Source organism: Serinus canaria, chromosome 3 (genome assembly GCF_022539315.1).
Source record: "Serinus canaria isolate serCan28SL12 chromosome 3, serCan2020, whole genome shotgun sequence".
NCBI lineage: Eukaryota > Metazoa > Chordata > Aves > Passeriformes > Fringillidae > Serinus > Serinus canaria.
The window spans coordinates 18246873-18265200 of NC_066316.1; the positions used below are offsets into that span (position 1 = coordinate 18246873).

Below are 18328 nucleotides of genomic sequence, written 5' to 3' on the forward strand. Positions count from 1 at the left end.
ATGTATTAAAACTATACTAAAAGAATAGAAGAAAGAATTTCATCAGAAGGCTAGCAAGGAATAGAAAGAAATGATAATAAAGTCTTGTGACTGACCAGAGAGTCTGTGACAACTGGACTGTGATTGATTGGCCATTAATTAAAAACAACCACGAGACCAATCAAAGATGCACCAGTTGCATTCCTCAGCAGCAGATAATTATTGTTTACATTTTGTTTCTGAGGCCTCTCAGCTTCTCAGGAGAAAAGATCCTAACAAAAGGATTTTTTCATAAAATATGTCTGTGACAAGACTCCAAGGAAATCCTGCTGGGCTTGAATTCCTGTCTCTTTTAGATGCTCTTTATCTAGGTCAGGATTGAAGTTCTTGTTCAGAGCACTGTACTTCCCTCTCATTGCTGGTGGATTGACAGTTTTCAGTTTCTAGCCCTCAAATGCTTCAAAACAGTGGTGCCCTTTAGGATTTCTCTAACGTTTGGCAGGAGCCTCTAGTCCTGCTTTCAGTCCCTGTACAGGAAGTTCAATAGGCAAGTTCTTTCCACAGACTTAGGCCTTTCATTTTCACACTCCTTTCTGTCAACATTGCAGTACTTCAATAGGTTTCTCTTTGACCTCATGTCTCCTCTCCACCCCTACAATTCATTTTGGTAGTTTGAAATCCTGTGCCAGCTGGTGCATTGCTGTGCTGAGAATGACTTGTGGTTCCCTTAATGGCAGTCCTCACATCTGTGCTTATTGAACAAACAGCTGCTGCAGGTGTTCAGGTAAGGAGGATGGGATGAGAGACATACATTTTTGTTCTCCCTTGGACACTGGTGGCTAAATAGGAACCAAAGGGAGTTAGAGCCCTGAAAATAATCAACCTTTCCACCAGCAAGTGGAGTCATTGTCTGAATTTGAATGGTCTGCAAATTCCCTTTCTTTTCTGTGTTGGCTGATTGCAGCATGTTTTAGAGTAGAAGGACATTCTACTCTCATTTTAGAGTAGAAGGACATTCTGTCCTATGGCTGTTTGCTCTTCCGTCACTGTCGTCTGGAAAACGGCCAGGGTATTGACAGGGGTGCTGCTTTCCTAAAGTTCACCAAGGTCTGTACCCTGGTTTCTGGGAGCAAATAGTCAATGCTGTTTTCAAACTCAAGTAGGAATTACAGCCTTTATTCTACAATGAGGGCCAAATGAATGCTGTTTAAAAATGGAGCTGCACTGTGTTGCTTTCCTCAGAGAAATACATCTGCTCTGGGTTGGGGTTTTTTTCTGCCATTGGCACGTTTGTTTGTGTTGCACAGGGAAGTGGGTATGTTTTGAAGCTAAATCTTCCCTACCAAGCAGCAGCTCTGGCTCAGCTTTGATGGTTATTTAGAATCTCAGAAGACAATGATCAGCTGCTCCAATTGTGCATTGAAACACACAAGGTGATATGCTAATTGGGCTTTCATTAGTGCCTCGCTGATGTCACCAACAGAGTAGAAAGGGGCTAAGCAGATGAAGTACTTTTCCACTCTTGAGCCAGTACTGATGCAGCTATGTACTATAGCTTCTTTAATTTTATTTTTTTTAATTTGGAGAGTTCTAATTTTCTGTGTAAATGCATCTGTGCACTGTGGCACTCAAATATTGCCCTGGTGTATTACAGTCAGAGCTGAGCTTTATATGAAAAAAAGAACAGAGTCTGTGAAATTCCTTTTTTGTCTTTAGTGTTATTACTGTCTCGGGTACCTTCAATTAAGTTAGACAAGTAAAATTTCATAATTTGACTTATCACTACTGTTCACATATGAGTTCATATTTTCATAGTTAGGCAGTTTGTGTCCTCTGAGAAACACAGATACTGTGGATAATAAACAGCTGGGTGCCATTTAATGAGCAAGTGAGAGGCACAGCCCTGTTTTTCCAGGAGGGTGTCCACCATGTGAGCTCAAGCAGAAATTGTAGCTGAATTTAAACAGAATCTGTTCTTTTTTTTCAGAGCTGCCAGTAGAAACCTTTGCAAAATGAGAAGCTTTTACATAGCAAGCAGCTTTAGCAATAGAATACATGATGGATCTATATTCACCATGTGATCTTTGTGGGGTATGGTACAGCATCAGAGTCCATCAGAAGGGCTGTTCCTATTTTCACCTCCAGGGGTGAAATACTGCGTCTCTTTGTGCCTCTGCTACCCCATCACCTGTACAATAAGGACAGTATGTGTAGCTCCCTTTGTAAAATGATTTGCTATGACAAGTCTAAGATAAGCTAAGTCGACATCTTCAGGAATTGAAAAATTGCATTTTGGTCATGATAGCTACTACAGGTAACTTAATGAGGAGTAGATTTGCATCATAGGAAGCCATTTTTACTCAGCTCTAAATGAAATAAGTTGATATTATTAAATGTAATCAAATACAGTTGCTGTTGAAAGTGGATGCTTGTGAGTTGGAGAAATATTTTTGTCTTGTAATTAACTCAAATGTAATAAAAAATATAAGGACAGAAGGGAACTCTGATGTTGGAAAGGCCATAGCAATACTGTTAGGACTGTTGTTTTTATTTTAAACCAGAAATTGAGAGTGCAGAACTATTTATTGCTTTAACTTCAGCAAAAAAAAAAAAATAGTGACAGCAGGGATCTTGTTAAACTGGGACACATATTTCAGTGACTAGAAACCTATAATCATAATTACAGAGATGTGATCTTAGGCTTTGGTCCATATGTCTGTCTTGAAGCGGGATATTAATGCTGTTGGTTTGCATCCAGCTTGCAGACAAAGATACTTAACTAAATATTTTCTTTTTGCTTCTGTCATTAGCTGAGGTGCATTAATGAAATAGCTGGGGCTGTCTTGCTTAGTTCAATTATTAGACCTGTATTGTTTCTCAAGTGTAAAAAAATCTGACAACAGAGGATGAAAATTATTCTAAAGCCGGTCACTGGGATGAACATAGGAAATCCATCATGAATTTAAATGCAGCCATGTATTATAATCTCCTGCTTTTCTCTGGGCCTTTTTCCTATGTAAATGCTGTATTTTTTTGAAAGGTGCGGGCAAGGGCAAATTCAAGGAGTTGCTGAATTCTTTGTCATGAGCTCCTATTGTAGGTCATTTACTTCTCATCCATCTCTCTGGGGAAGAGCTAGGTAAGGTCTTTATTGAGGAAGCATGCACAGTGGGAGGGCAATTCATAACTCCTTCCACTCTTCCAAACAGAGCCATGTCCCTGGGTAATGAATGCAGGGAGTGAACCCAGTGACTGCTGTGGTTGTGCTCAGCAGTAACAGCAGAGAGTTCTCTTGAAGGTGTTATGTTTTCTCTGATTCTGCCTAGGAGCTGTTCAGGAATTGCTTCGTGATTGCTGTCACTGGGTACTCAGGGTCTCAGGAGAAGTGACTGTTCTTTGGGACTGTAGTTTCCAATTGTCTGGGACCTGTGAAAGTACAGGTCTGTAGCTGAAACATTAATAGAAAGAGATCATAGGAGATTACTCCAGCCAGCAGTGATGTGTTTTAATCTTTATAAATGGAATTATTCCCAGGAGAAGCAAGAATTGCTGTTAATGAGGACGGTCTTCCTTAATAATCTCTTCTTATAAAAATCACTGACAATTAAAGGGGGAATGGCTGTTTGTGAGCCAGAAGCAGCTTGCTTGCCCACCAGATGAAGCTAAGAAATTCTCTCCAGGTTGGCCCGGAGCTAGTGAGTGGTCCAAGATTTCCTACCTGCAGTGTGCTTAATGCCAGGGTTTATTGCCCCCTTTGTAACCCCCTCCCCCCCTGCAGCTCCCTGCTCAGGGGTGAGGGCAGCCATGCCGGGCTCTGCCAGTAGCTGCTGCAGGGACACACAGGCTCTGCTGTGCTTTAGTCCATCAGTGTTTCCATGTCAGTTCATGCTGGTTTTTTTCTTCATAATGCTGGTATTAGCTGTACAATTTGCTGAGGGGATGGGCATGGGAGGTTCACTTAATACAGCAGAGGAGAGGTGCTGTGTCAAGGGTTTTGGAGGTTTATGAGTCCTTGGTGGTCCTTGGAGGTGTGCCATGTCTCCTCTGAGGTGTCAGCAAACCTCACTGGTTGTCTTTGATGGGAGTTAAAGGCCTTCCCCCACCCCAAGATGAGCACCACCTTTTTCTTTCTCAAATGAATGTGCTACCAATGGTTATAGCCAAGGATTAGTAACTGTGGGAGTCCTTGTGTCCTCTTCTGGCTGAGTGCTCCTAAAAGCTGACAGCCAGGTATGAAGTTATGTAAAGAGGAGTTAATTTAAAGTAAGACTAAATAATTGTGGGGAAGGAGGGCAAAGGTAATTACACCAAGTGGCCAGGTATTTAACTTCTTTAGCTCTTTTCTGCTTTAAAATCTACTGGCCATTTGCATAGTTAGTCTCAAGAATTTTATTTTTATTTTTGGTCAGTGGTGTTGTGATTGTTGGTTACATGAGGTGTTTATGACAATGATGCTTTTAAAGATTTTGGTTCTCACATTTGAAGGGTTAAAATGAAGTGAAGAGAAAGGTTTAATTAAAAAATGTCTAATTAAAATTACTTGTCAACATATTTTTGACAAATCTGCTTATTAGTGAAAAAATAATATAAATTACTTAAACTACAGATAAGGAAACATATAACAAGGAAGAAAGCTTATGTACTATTTTATAGGGAATTTCACTGAGCATATCTTCAGTGGAATAATAGGAGGACTTAATTCACTTGAGGTAAATTAAAGCAGTTGTATTAGGTTCTGTCTCCTAAAAATCCTCCTTTAGACTCCTGGAGTAGATGGCTTGTTCAGAGATTATGTTCTAGATTTTTTTTTCTAGAATTTTATTTTCTTCTCTCAATAAAGATATTTGTCTCTAGCAGGATGACCTGAGCATTTTTATGTGCAGTCAGAAAGATGGCTTAATTAGCCATAGCAGAGGCTGAGTGGGATAAATCGCACGGCTGAATGATGCTGTGCGGGTGGAGAAGGTGGAGGCTTCAGGAGCCTGTGGGGTTGTTCACACAGCCACAGTGTGGTGGGAGCTGGGCCAGCAGGAAGTTTCAGGGTAAACAAGAAAGGTCATGTTGTGCTCTCTAGAGCTGGCTGGCAAATCAGCACAAGCCTTCTGTCTGAACAACAAGCTGATATCAGGGACAACCAATTAATGCTTTTGAAGGTTTTTTTATCTCTTTTGATTTCTTTAAAAAAAAAATTAGCAATGATCATGCAGGTGCTACAGCCATCCTTTGCGAGAATGGGTAACAGCTCAGGTTAAAATAGGGGAATAAGATGGGGAAGTTTGAACTGAAAGGAGAATGGCTGACTCACTTAAAATCCATCAAAGGTTGCTTTTTAGTGCTGGTGAAGGATGGATAAGGTTCTAGAGAGAGTCAGCATTTGAAACAACTTTGAAAATGGAAGCAGTGTGGTGGGTGGCACAAGCAGACATCTGCAGTTTTTAGAACAGTGGGATGACAAATTTAAAACAAACCACCTTGCATATGATGAGGTGTGAATACAGCCAAATGTGTTAAACCATGACAACAATCTCAATTTCCTTCCTCATTAGAATAGCAGACAGTGTCAATAAGGAAGTGGCAACTTGTATTTTCTCTGCAGGAGAGCTTCTTGATACTATTTAGAGTAGTTTTTGCTTTCCTAAGCAAAATAAATATACGTAATGAGAGAAGTCTTTTGAGAAGAGAGTCTAAGTGTAGTTATCTGTGAGTTTCTGCAGAATGGGGGGGATGCGGTGTGTTGGATTCCTCAGGAGGGCGTGGTGGGTCTGATGCCTGTCAGTTCATAGAGCAATAATTTTTTTGAGGAACTAGAAAATGTGTACTGCATTTCTAGACCATGAACAGCTGGAAAGACCGCAAGCACTTGGATGAAAGGATTACCAGTTAAAACAAACCTGACAATTAGAAGAATTCATTTGAATTAAATGGGATTCAGTTCAAGGACAGGCACAGAGTCCCACGATGGGGTATAAATTATGTGTGTGATGAGCAGATGAATGAAGAGCTAGGGGAGTCTGTCAAGGAACGACATGGGGTTATGGTGAATGACAAACTGAGCAGCAGCTGAGGACATCGTAGTGGTGCAAGGTAATGTGAACAAGAACAAAACACCAGAAACAACTTTGCTGCTGTGATTGGCGCTGGTACAGCCACAGCATTCCAGAGCCCACATGGAGGTGTGGAGTGCGTGGAGGTCAGAGACCTGGAGAGCACAGGCAGTGAGGAAAGGCTGGAAGAATTAATACATTTAATCTAGAGATAAGACAGCTGCAGAGCTGTGAGTTCTTAAAATAAAATAAAATGGCTGCCTCAGAGAAGTGTGCGGCACACATAGCACAAGAAGTGGTAGGCTTAAACTCCCCTGGAGGAATATTGTATTAGTAGGAAAAGCTTCCTATCAACAGGGCTGCATAAACTACTGACACAGGGCTTTTTTTATGTTCAGGGTAAATAAATTTCTGAGAAAAAAATTATGTGTACCATTGCTATTGGAATGGGGTAGAGAATGAGTAAAACTGCCCTTGATGCTTTTCATGAACTTGTTTTCTTTAGGTATTCCAAAAAGGAGCCACAAGCACCAGTCTGGGCACCATAGGCATGTGAAAATACCCAGTTCTTGTGGTTTTGGTCAAAAAAAGCAGTAGCAACAAGAAAAGGGGAAGCTCCTGCTGTCCCTAAGCTGGTGGGAGACATTCAGCCACCCTGTGAAAATTATTTTAGTAAAGGGGTGATAAGAAAAACAAGAGAACGAGATTTTTCTCCTGCTGATAGTTGGCCTATGCAAGCACCAAGTGATTCTGCCAGTCTTTTGCTGCTCCAGTCATGGTGGTTGCTTGTTTTTTCAAAAGAGGATCTTAAATCCAGGTGCTGCTTTGCAGGATCAGCTCCAAAGTTCTGCAGGGTACTGTGCATGGCATATGACAAAGCAAGCCAAAAACAAATGTCCAACATGCAAGTTGTGATACTTCAAATCAAAACATGCCCCTGTGCTGGATTTCTAGATATTGAAAAGGTAGGATCTTCTGCTTGAAATCACAGAAAATCCCAAACAGACCAAAATTCACTATTGTTTTCGAAAGTACAAGGTATTCAGTAGTTATGTGATAGAGGTCACCTTGATTGTAATTACACGAATCAAAATTAGACTAATCAAATAGTTCCTTATGATCTTTGTAGGTAAGATGCAGTCACAAAGCTCTAACAAATGGAAATAGTAATTTAGCTGATTATAATGGCATATTCTAGTGTGACTATACCTTTTTAGAGATGATACATTATACTTTGCTGCTGTGTTGAAAGAGTCCAAAAAGCTCAGAGAGAGCAGTTGAGAGTGCCAGCCCGGTGTGTTGCTGGACTCTATCTGTAGCTCATTATCCTGCCTGCTTTGGAAAGCAATCTGTCTTTTTTTTCTTTTTTCTTTTGGAAAATGAGGTACAAACAGTACAAATGGAAGTTGAGTATATTTAGTAATTGGAGTAGTCTTAAAATCTTGGATTAAAAATGCTATGGAAGCTATGGAAGCCAGTTTTCTTCCTACTGGTTTGTGGGCAGTATCATTCTATATCACTTTTTCTATATTCTCTGTCTGAAGAGGGAAAAAATGATATGTGGGTATCTCAGGTAGATGGTCTGGTAAAATGGAGGATGATTTCCACTTAAAAGAACTGACTAAAGATGTCTCTAAAGGTGGGACCATCATGTTGGATTAGTCTTTTGTACTTCATAGTGGCTTGCTAGAGAAAACAACCCTTGTGCAGTGTAAGGTAAAGAAAATAATGGTGGACATGTTGTTTTAATCTCTGAGTTTATGAAAACTCATTACTCCAGTGTTAAAAATATTGCCAAGTAGCCCTGTTAAATGTAATCAAATCCCTCTTCTTCTGGTACCAGTCCATTAGTCTAAAGAATTATATTGTTTTTGATGATGATGAGAAAAAGAGTATGGAAGCAGAGGACTGTTTTGTTTTGAAGGATGACTCTGTAATTACAGAGTGAAGCTGTAAGTTACAAAAATCAAGGAGACAAGGGGACATTTCATGTTTGGTTCCCACTAGAACAGTTTGTAGATTGTTAGTATTTCTCTGGCTATGGAGGATGTACTGTAAGAGATGATTTTCTTGCAGTATTTCAGGAAGTTGGCTTCTGGCATGGTAAGTCAATGGGAGTTGTACCATGGACTTTATCAGAGTGCTCTTGTGATCAGGATATGAAAGGTGTACAAGTGATGGGGAAAAGGGCAGCGTGAAAATATGAAAAATTCTATCAAGTTTTACAAACCCCCAAACTGTCATGTTTAGTTTGCTCTGTTATGCCTATATGCACCCACAGTTTTCAGTGCTATTTTGAATGTCCATATGACACAAATGGAACAGTGTCAGGAAACACAGAGCTGTCTTTATAATGTACTATTTGCAAGTACTACTATGTCTCCCTCACAAAGGAATAAGAAGCAGAACTTTCTGTACCTTTCTATGGGTCTTCCTTTTTCTTTAAACTGTGCTAGAGTGAGACAACATCGTTGCTAATTAATTATATGTGTGTTCAAGTGTGGCTTGGAAATCAAGTCCAGTTAAGTAAATGGGACTATTTAAAATTAAATGCAATAAAGGATTAGAAATTTAAATTACAACATGGCAAGAATGTGATGGGGTCTATTCCAAAAGGAATTGTTTAAATGAGGAATTGGTTAGAAGCTGGGACTGGAGAGCCAGATTTGGGTCCTGGCTTTGCTGCACTTTGGCTTTGTGGCAAATCACTTCTGAACTCACCATGGATTTCACCCTTCATTGTGACTTTATGCTCCTTGGTGTAGACAGCAAGTGCCACTGTAAGGGTTTTGGTGTGGGGCCTCTTCTCATCTGAGGTCTCTGAATGCACACATAATTTGGACGATAAATGATGGGAATAATCAATGTGCCTGAAATTCATTCAAGAACTCATCCAACTGAGTGTTTTGGACTATCTGGAAGGATGGCATGCAAAATAATTTTCCAGTGAATGAGACTTTTGTTTACCCTGTACCATCCAACTAAACAGCCAGAAGTTAGTGCTGTCTGAAAGGAAAGGGGCAAAATTGGACTGATTGGTAGTAATGGCTAAAGTAAATGCCACTCCCATTCCAGAATACTGCGAAACTTTGGAGGACAGTGATAAATGAGTCCAATTTCAATGCTTTGTTATTTCTGTTTCCCATCCCTATTCAAGATCTTGAATGTGAATGTCCAACAGATGCAGTCATTTTAATGTAAATATTCTGGCTTGACTGCATGGATAACCTCAATCTGCCTTCACACTGTCACTGCTCATAGTGGATTAAATAATCAGGCCAAGGCCAAGCTATTCCAGCACCAGTAATTAAAGATGATTAGGAAGAGTTTGCTGTAGTTTTAACTACAGGAGGTACATGATTGTGTAGGAACATGATTGTGTTCTCTGGCCAACAAGACACTTTCTTGATTACAAGTATCAAGTAGTCTAAGAAAGAGAAGCATTTCTCATTACAAGGCTTGTAGTAGCTTAATCTCTGTCCATGAATCAGCTGTACTCTCACTCAAATAATTGTCTTTTTCAAATATTAGTTGCTATTAGTCTTGAAACAGTACTTCTTTCTTTATGGATTAATAAATTATTTATGTTACTTTGCAACTCTGCCTTGGTTAGCTTGAAGTTGTCATGCCCGATTTATCAAGAAGAGGCATTGGATAAATCCAGCGATATTATATAGATACATGCCTGACCCAATCCAACATGGCTGGGTAATAATTGATAACTTTTTTCATTTTTTCAGTGTCTTGTGCTTGTTTGGATTCAGTTTTATGACTTGGTATTAACTAGTCAAATTTATGGATAAAGTTAATGAATTTATTTAAATGAGAGTGTGGAAGATTAGCTACTGTAGGGGTTCTCATTGCTCATTATTCTTATGTTTAAAGAAAAAAACCCTTGATAAAGTGAGTTGTTTTGACAGGCTCAGCCTCTGATGCTTTGAAATGTTGATGACCCTGTTGATCCTACATTATTGAGGAAGTATAGTAGCCTACTCTGGATGGATAATTGAAATTTAAAAAGTGATGCTTTTGCATACTTGGGCCATAATGGGTTGCTATTTCACAGAGAGATTAGTGAAAGCACTAATCCAAGCTGCCCAAAACAGACTGAGGCTTTGTAGCAAATCTGTGGCTTGTGAGGTTTCCTGCCTCCCCAGTTTCTGTTTTTGTGGGACCAAACAATAAATGATGTTGTGATCACAGTCTCTTCTGCTGCCACTTGCACCAAAATGTTGTAGTCTTCTAAATGTGGATGAATTTACAGCATGCCCATATTTTCATCTTTCAGGTTAATGGGTGAGGTTTGTATGGATTTATAGATTTATCACAAGCTTAGTGGTATGTTATGAGCTCCTATGTGAAATCTATCCACAGTTTCATATTTAAAAAGTTGTGTTGGCAGCAGTTGGGTTCTTCTATGAATTGTATTGCTGAATGGTTTGCTCCTTAAAAATCTGTCCGTGTTTAGGCATCTAGGTAGGAATTTGAGTCGGCAGTTGGGCACACAATTATGAAAATAAACAGTCAAAATTTAGGAAAATTAAGAAAGGGTCTGCAGTTGCGCACACAATTATGAAAATAGTAAAAATCTAAGAAAATTAAGAAAGGTTAATTATGAAGGAAAAATAATCAAGCTTGAGGTTAAAGAAGGCTCAAGAATATAGGTAAAAATGAGACAGAAATTGCTAAGTAATCCAGGAGTGACTAGTGCTTTTAAAAAGACTAGATTTTAAATCAAGATCTCTGAAATAGAAATGAGGAGCAATGCTTGCAAGTTCTATTCATGTTTTCTGATATTTTTTTCTTCTGTGATAAAAGATGTGTACTATTGATTAAATTGTTTTAATCCCATCTGGGGTTAAAGTGACTACTCCAGTGAAACCCTATTTTATTTTTATCATCTGTGTGGTTGGTTGAGTTGGTTCAGAGCTTATTTCTCCTCCTTGTCCCTGGAGAGCTGTCTATTTTAATATGCTTGTTTTTCCTCCCAAATATGCTCTGGGGTTTTTTCAGCATGGGCACCTTTTTCACAGTGTTGCTTTGATCTCTTGATAAGATCAGTTTCACTGGTTAATCAGGTTGGGGAAAGTCATGATGTAGAGAAATGAAGCAATAGAAAACAGATCTGCCATAAGATTAAGGGCTTGGGAAGCACTGCTGTTTACTGTACTGGTAACCAAAAAGCTTTTTGTTCCCAGATTTAAAGAAGATCAGTGTTACAGCCACACCTGCCTCATAAGATTATTTTTGCCACCATGTGAACTAGAAAAACAGTTTTGTAGGAGTGAAAAGTATTCTTATTATCAGTATTTTTTGTTTTGTTATTGCATATTTATACTTTGACCCAGTTTGCTATCTTATCAGAACAGCTGAATGGCTAGTGCGAGGCAAGAGCATTTAATCTGAAAATATGGCTGAAGATGTTTTTAGCTTTATGAATTGATTGTCAGAAAATCAGTCTGGTCACTGATGTACTCTGGAGTATCAGAAAAGCTCTGTTGGATGTGGCTGTGGCTGAGGGAGGTGGCGCTACTGATGGTGCTTTCAGTTGTTCACACAATTTTTACACCCCAGGTGTGTTCTTGACTACTGCTGAGTGGACAGGTAGCTTAAATGGGAATTGCAAATACCTGACTATTTGAGATTTTGTTCATGGTAAAATCTGGGAAAACATTTCTTCACTGTCTTCATTTTTCATTCTCAGCTTGAGGCACCTCAGTTCTGTGGGCCTCTGAGAGTATGGCTCAAGATTTAATGCATGCCCTTCTCTTGTGCTTCTCCAAACTGTGTTCTTATGTTTTAATTAAATACCTAATCTATAACATTGAAAAATAACTATATCAAAAGAAAATAGCTTCCCTGGGTGTTCTTTCTGCTGCCGCCCAATGTTCTATAAGCTATCACTAGGAGAGCAGTGCCAGAATGATGTATGGATGTAAGAGATCAGCATGATGAGGTGGAGCTGGAAGAAAGAGGGTTGGGTTTTTAACATTGTCTTCCTACATTCTGGTTTCTAGGTTAATTCCTTTGTGAAATTAACCTGGCCAGTATGGTCAGATTTATACTGGGCAATTAGGAGAAAAAAAAATTCAGTTGCTTGAGTTTATTAACATGGTAGGTTTCTGTGTAATTTTTTCCATAGCTATTGAGATGCCTTAGGATCCTTTAGATCCATTCTCAGCACAGGTAAAGGAACTTAGTTTTATGGACTTACATCAATGCACAGCATTTTAAAATAGTAATAGTTTGACTCCTGAAAATGCAGTCCTAAGTGCTTAAGAAAATATGATGACAATTCTCACTGAAAGTCAACAGGATTTAGAATTTCAAAAGGCAAAGTACCTTCTGAAAATGACCCAATACTACTTCCTGTATTCAGGAAGCTGTGGCTTACTTGTCAACCTGGTTTTGCTCTACGAAGATCAGAAGTCATACCAGCCCTCATCTGTTACCAGGTTTCACACAAGAGGATGAAATGTGAACAACCAGTTAAAATTTGATTTTCATTTTAGTGAAGTCTTATTTTAGTCAAAGTGAGAGAGGCCAGTTTGACCATGCATTTTCTCAGATCAGTGGGCCTTTGTCCACCATCAGAAGTTCCCAAGAACCACAGCAACCCTTATATCATGACTATTGTAATAAAATTGTAAGTCATGTAAGTCATAACTAGTGATTACTTGCATGAGGGGATCGAGGGTACCCTCAGTAAGTTCATGGACAGCACCGATTTGGGTGGGAGTGTTAATATGCTTGGAGGGCAGGAAGGCTCTTTAGAAAGAGTTGGATCAATGGGCTTAGGGCAGGGGGGATGAGGTTCAACAAGGCCAAGTACCAGGTCCTACACTTTGGCCACAACCCTGTGCAGAGCTATGGGCTGGGGACAGAATGGCCTGCGGGAGTTGGGCAACAGTGGTTGAACATGAGCTAACATGTGGCCAGTGGCATCCTGGCCTGTGTCAGCAATAGTGTGGTCAGCAGGACCGGGGCAGTGATTGTTCTGCTGTGCTTGTCACTGCTGAGGCCACACCTTGCATGATGTGTCCAGTTCTGGGTCCCTCGCTTCAGAAGGGATATTGAGATACTGAAGAGAGTCCAGAAAAGGGCAACAGAACGGTGAAGGGTCTGAAGCACAGGTCTGTCCTATGAGGAGCAGCTGAGGGAGCTGGGGTTTTTCAGCCCGGAAAACAGGAGACTTAGGGGTGACCTTATCACTCTCTACAACTGCCTGAAAGGAGCTTGTAGCCACGTGGGGGTTCGTCTCTTCTCCCAGGCAGCCAGCTACAGGACAAGAGGACAAAGCCTCAAGCTGCACCATGGGACATAAGAAAGAATTTTTTCACAGAAATGGTTGTTGAGCTCTGGAACAGACTGCCCAGGGAGGTGGTGGAATCACCATCCCTGGATGAGTTAAAGAAATTACTGGATATGGCACTTAGTGCTATGGTCTAGTTGCCATGTGGTGCTCAGTCATAGGCTGGATCCTGTGATCTCAGAGAGCTTTCCCAATGCTAAATTATTCTGTTATTATGACTTTAGGGATGAGCTACAGACCAGTTCTCATTACTTCCTGCAATCCAGTCTCAATTACTTTGGTTGGGATATGGTGGCCGTTTGTTAAAGACAAACTTTCTTTGTGTCTTTATACATCAAAGAGTGTCAAATGGAAGATACAGATTACAGGAGGAGAGTCTGTATGTGCACATACATGGAGAAGATCTTCTGAGCAAATGCTCCTGATGCTGACACTATGGTATGATGTCATGGGCAGAGGACTTCCAATAAGCAAATACCTTAAAATGCTTCTTGTCATTTATAGTGGGATTAATCAGATAAGAGGCTTTTCAAATTGAGGATGCCCTTTTCATGAGCTTTGAACCCAAATCCTGGAGCCTTAACAAATCTCACTGCAAGCAGGAGCAGCTTTGGAACACAAACACATCTCCACAGTACATAAGATTATCTGATTAATTTAAGCTTATGAAACAAAGGTCCTGTTACTGTAAAAACTTATCAACTCATGGTTGATTTTTGAAGGTCACTTTCTGCTATGGCAACAGAGAAACTGCTTGTGAAAGGAAGAATCTTGTTTGAATGAGGAGGCTACACAGAGGCATAAAAAGAGTCATAAAAAGCTGCTCTGGCATTTGCTGAAGGTACCAGCAGTCCCTTTAGAGAACATTCATAATGGACCCTTCTTCCCCATCTGATCTGACTTGTTTCTCTCTCTTGTTATGTTTAGACTTCTTTTTTTTCTGATGAAGTTGTGCTGTTGCTCAAGTTAAGCACAAAAAAACTGGTTAACCTGAAGGAGTTCAAGTATTTCCAAAGCATTTACTATTCCTGATGAAATACATAGGCAATCAGAAACCACAGTGCTTTGTCACATCACATTAGGCTGGATTGCATGGAAGGGAGAGAGATGCCCACTGATGCACTGGGACTGCTGCTGGTAGTATGTGTGGATGGGACTTTCAAACAGGGGTTTTGTTCAGATATATTTCCCAGATTTTTGCATAAGAGGAAAGCAATCGTATCTTGAAAGGTATGGAAAAAAGGAAAATATGCTAGATGATCTGATGCACTCATTGGGTCAGATCACAGACGTAACCCATGAAGAGCTGGGACACAGATGCAGATGAAACAATATTGGGATTCTCTGTTATAGAATAATTTCTCTTTACAGTGATCATATTCATGTCCAGAACTGGTTAAAAACTGAAGGTTATAGCAAAATGATTGCTATATATAATTTAAAAACACATTTTACTTTATATTTGCCATCTGATCTGACTGCTCAGTTAAGGCCAAGTCACACTCTTGCATTGGTTAGGTGGAATTTCATATGTCAAAGCCCAGAGCTAATCCATAACCTCAACCCTGTATTAAAGTTCCCTGCTAAAAGCATCATTCCTCTGATGATTTACATCACCTGATGGCTTCACAGTTTAGTGGCTCTATTTACTGTGTGTTACTCTGTATTAGGTACTGCCAGCCATCTGTAAAGTGCAGTGCAGCTTGTTACCACCTGCTTATGGGCATTACAAAGACTGATGGACCAGATTCTTCTTTACAGAAAAGCTCCTTTTTGTCACTCTGTCTGGTTTAAAGGGACTCTGAGCTGCAATTACTATGATCTATTTCTGCTTTATGGTCCATCTGTACTTCTGCATTGTGTAAGGGATCCCAGCATAAATGAAAATGAGGTCACTGGGAATCTGCTCATGTTCAGCTGCAAGGTGGACAAAAGATCTCTGTAGAATATTAATAGTAATGCACTGGACTACTGTGAACACCAGCCCTTAAATTTGTAATCTATCTTGCTTGCCTTGCAGATGAGGAACTCAGAACCCAAAGGGAATAGGTGTTGTGCCTGCAGTGTGGAGCAGAACCTGAGTCCTGTCACTAGAAACAAGCAGAAATACTTATATAATTGAGGATGAAGATGTACATACAGAATTAAGGATTTTTTTGAGCAGAAAGCACGGGTTTTTTTCCACTGAATTCCCTTCAGAGGGAAGTAAATCTGATCAGGGGACCATCAGAGGACACAGTTGTGATAGGACAACCCTCTTGCTGATTCCCTGGCACTGCAGCCCTTGATGTCCTGGGAATGAGGGGCATTCTGCATGGCTGTTTGCTCTGGAAATGCTGGGGTTCTGAAGCCTGAACTCCCAGACAGCAGGGACTGTAGGTGCTGCCAGAAATTTGCTAACAAACCAAGTTTTTGAATGATGGAATGGAAATTACCTGTTAGCTATAGTTGCATTGGCAAAACATCAATTTCTTCAAAAGATTCATTAATTTGCTGAAATCTGATAAAATGAGAAGTTTCTCAAATTATCCTATTGGTGTTGCTCTCAGCACTCACTTCTTGGATTTAATCACCCAAGAGTCCTCTTCTTTCTGTCTTTCTTCCTTTTGCCTCTTACATGCACTGAGCGGAAATGCTTCAGCAGATAACTGATTTCTTTTTTCCTCCTGTCAGATGGTTCTTTATCTCCTTTATTAGGTTGTTGGAGGAAAATTGCCAAAGTTTAGCACTCACTGATCATTACTCCAGAGTATCCCTCAGCTGCAGGAGACCAAATCCCTGCTGTACTGAGTCAGGAAGGTTGTAAATGAAATGCTGAAATGCTTTGACATAGCATTGGTGTGTCTGGAAATTGTCACATGCCTTGGTAACTGTGATTCTTGGGAGATGACAGCAGTGGTGTAGAAACATTTACAGTTACTTGTGCACCCATATGGAGAATTCCCTGTGATGCTGCTGATGGACCACTGTGTGTCATGTCTGCAGTGCTTCACACAGCGGAGAACAGTCAGGGGACCTGGGAACAGTAGTGTGAGCATTTTTGTTGTTTGTTTACAAGAAGTTGGATGCCTGATCTGAAACATCTCAGGTCGGAGCCAGCTCACCCTGGCTGGGGAGTGCCTCCATACCCACGCTGCCTGTATGCCGCAGTGCTGCTCTGCCCTGCCTGGAGTGCAAGGGACCTGAAAGGGACTGGGGGTGTGGGCACAGAGAAGGGAAAAGGACAGGGCAAACAAGTGGAATGCACACAATAAAGCCCCCCTGTGCCTCATATTTTTGCTTTCACTTTTGCTAGTGGTACAAGTTAAAGCTGCCTATTCACACCACCCCTCTGTCCTCACAATTTTTAACTTAGGGCAGGGCTGGAGAGCAGAGTGTGATCTGGTATTTTTCCTTGTTGCTCTTTGAATGCTCTAATTATTATGTTTATTGTCTCTTAATACACAAAACCAAAGAGAGGCAGGGGATTCTCTGTCTGGAAATGCCTATTTTGAAATAATAACATTCTTCTTCTGCAGTTGCCTGAGGTGCACTCTGTTAAGGGCAGCATAGAATAAAACTTTTCAGGACACTCATTTGGGGATACTTTTGTCTCAGCAGCGCTTGAAGAGGCGAATCAAATGTTTGCAGTGATTGAGAAAGGCAGAGAGAGCAAAATTGAAAATGTCACTATGCCATTGTATATATCTGTTATGAACAAAAAAATGGTTACACATTTTTTTGGTAAAGGTTGTAGAATTACAGGTTTAACCAGTTCTGGCAGAGAGGAATGCTTTTGTTGGCTGCACGTTATAATCACCTGTTAAGTATCGGGTCGTTAACCATCTATGGTTGAGAATTCACTCTATTGTATCAGCATCACCCTGCTTGTGGCCAGGTGGGAGGATGGCATCCCCCCCAAGACGGTAGAGGGGAGGGCACCAGGAGTTGGTATGCAAAATAAGTTTAGAGCCAAGATGCAATGGGGCAAGCCCCCCCATCAAACTCAAGTAATAAACCCCTAAACCGGCGAGCCAATATGGAATTTAGGGATGAAAATAGTGTCTGGACATTAGGAGCAAAGTCCGGAGCCAGCAGAGACTCTGAAAACCTTAATGGCCCCTCACCACAACTTAGGAAGATGTTGGTTAGAGCCAGGACCCGAGACTGCCATCTTAGAATCAGGATCGAGGGGGGTGCCATCTTACAATCGGGATCGAGGGGGGTGTATACCCCCGCCTGCTCTGGTGAGGTCAGACCCCCAGCTCTGTCCCCTGGTGGACAAGTCTGCATTTGCCTCCTCCTCCGAGTCACTCCAGGGAGCTGCAATGGTGGAATCATGGTCCAGTCGGGCCTCCCAAACTTGAGCTGATCACCTTTAATAAAGTCATCAAAAAGGTGAAATATCTCCTGCCCTGTTAATTTCATATCCATGATTCACATACACTTTGATTACAGTGTGCTGTTCTCCTCATTTCTAAAGGGTATATGAAAGGTAGAAAAAGTTCAGAGAAAGGCAGCAGGTATGAAAGTGTTACCATAGATATGGAATGGCTTCTGTGCAATGAGGAACTCAGAACACTGTGTCTTTTCAGCGTGGAAGAGAGAAGAGATGGGTACATAATGTCTGGGTAACTGGCTAGGTTGCCTGGTTCTGCTGGTGATACATAAAACCAGAATCTGCCAGCCCTGGCTGAAGTAGGGAGTTAGTTAATTGATTGATTGATTCCTTCTCTGTACTGAGGTGCCACAGGAAACCCTGAAGTACTGCTTAGGTGCTGTAGCAGCTGGAATCCTTCCTGTGTTTGCAGAACTCCTGTATAAGTGCAAGGCCTCCTGCTGTTACAGCTTGTTCTCTGGCTGCTTGAACAGGGAGGTTGTGGATATGAATTGTAGACACATCTGGAGGCAACATGACCATTTGTTTTTTCCCCTGACAGTTCTTTTTCTTTTTTGGTATTAAATTGTGCTGATAAGTCCCTGCAGGCAATTACACCTGTATATGGCCAGTGTA

General features: G+C 40.8%; 1 long non-coding RNA gene across 1 annotated transcript in view; it reads left to right on the forward strand.

Moving 5' to 3' along the window:
- LOC127059383 (uncharacterized) overlaps positions 1-18328 on the forward strand; it is an 81060-nt gene that overhangs the window by 9697 nt on the left and 53035 nt on the right. The gene's annotated exons all lie outside the window — the stretch shown is intronic.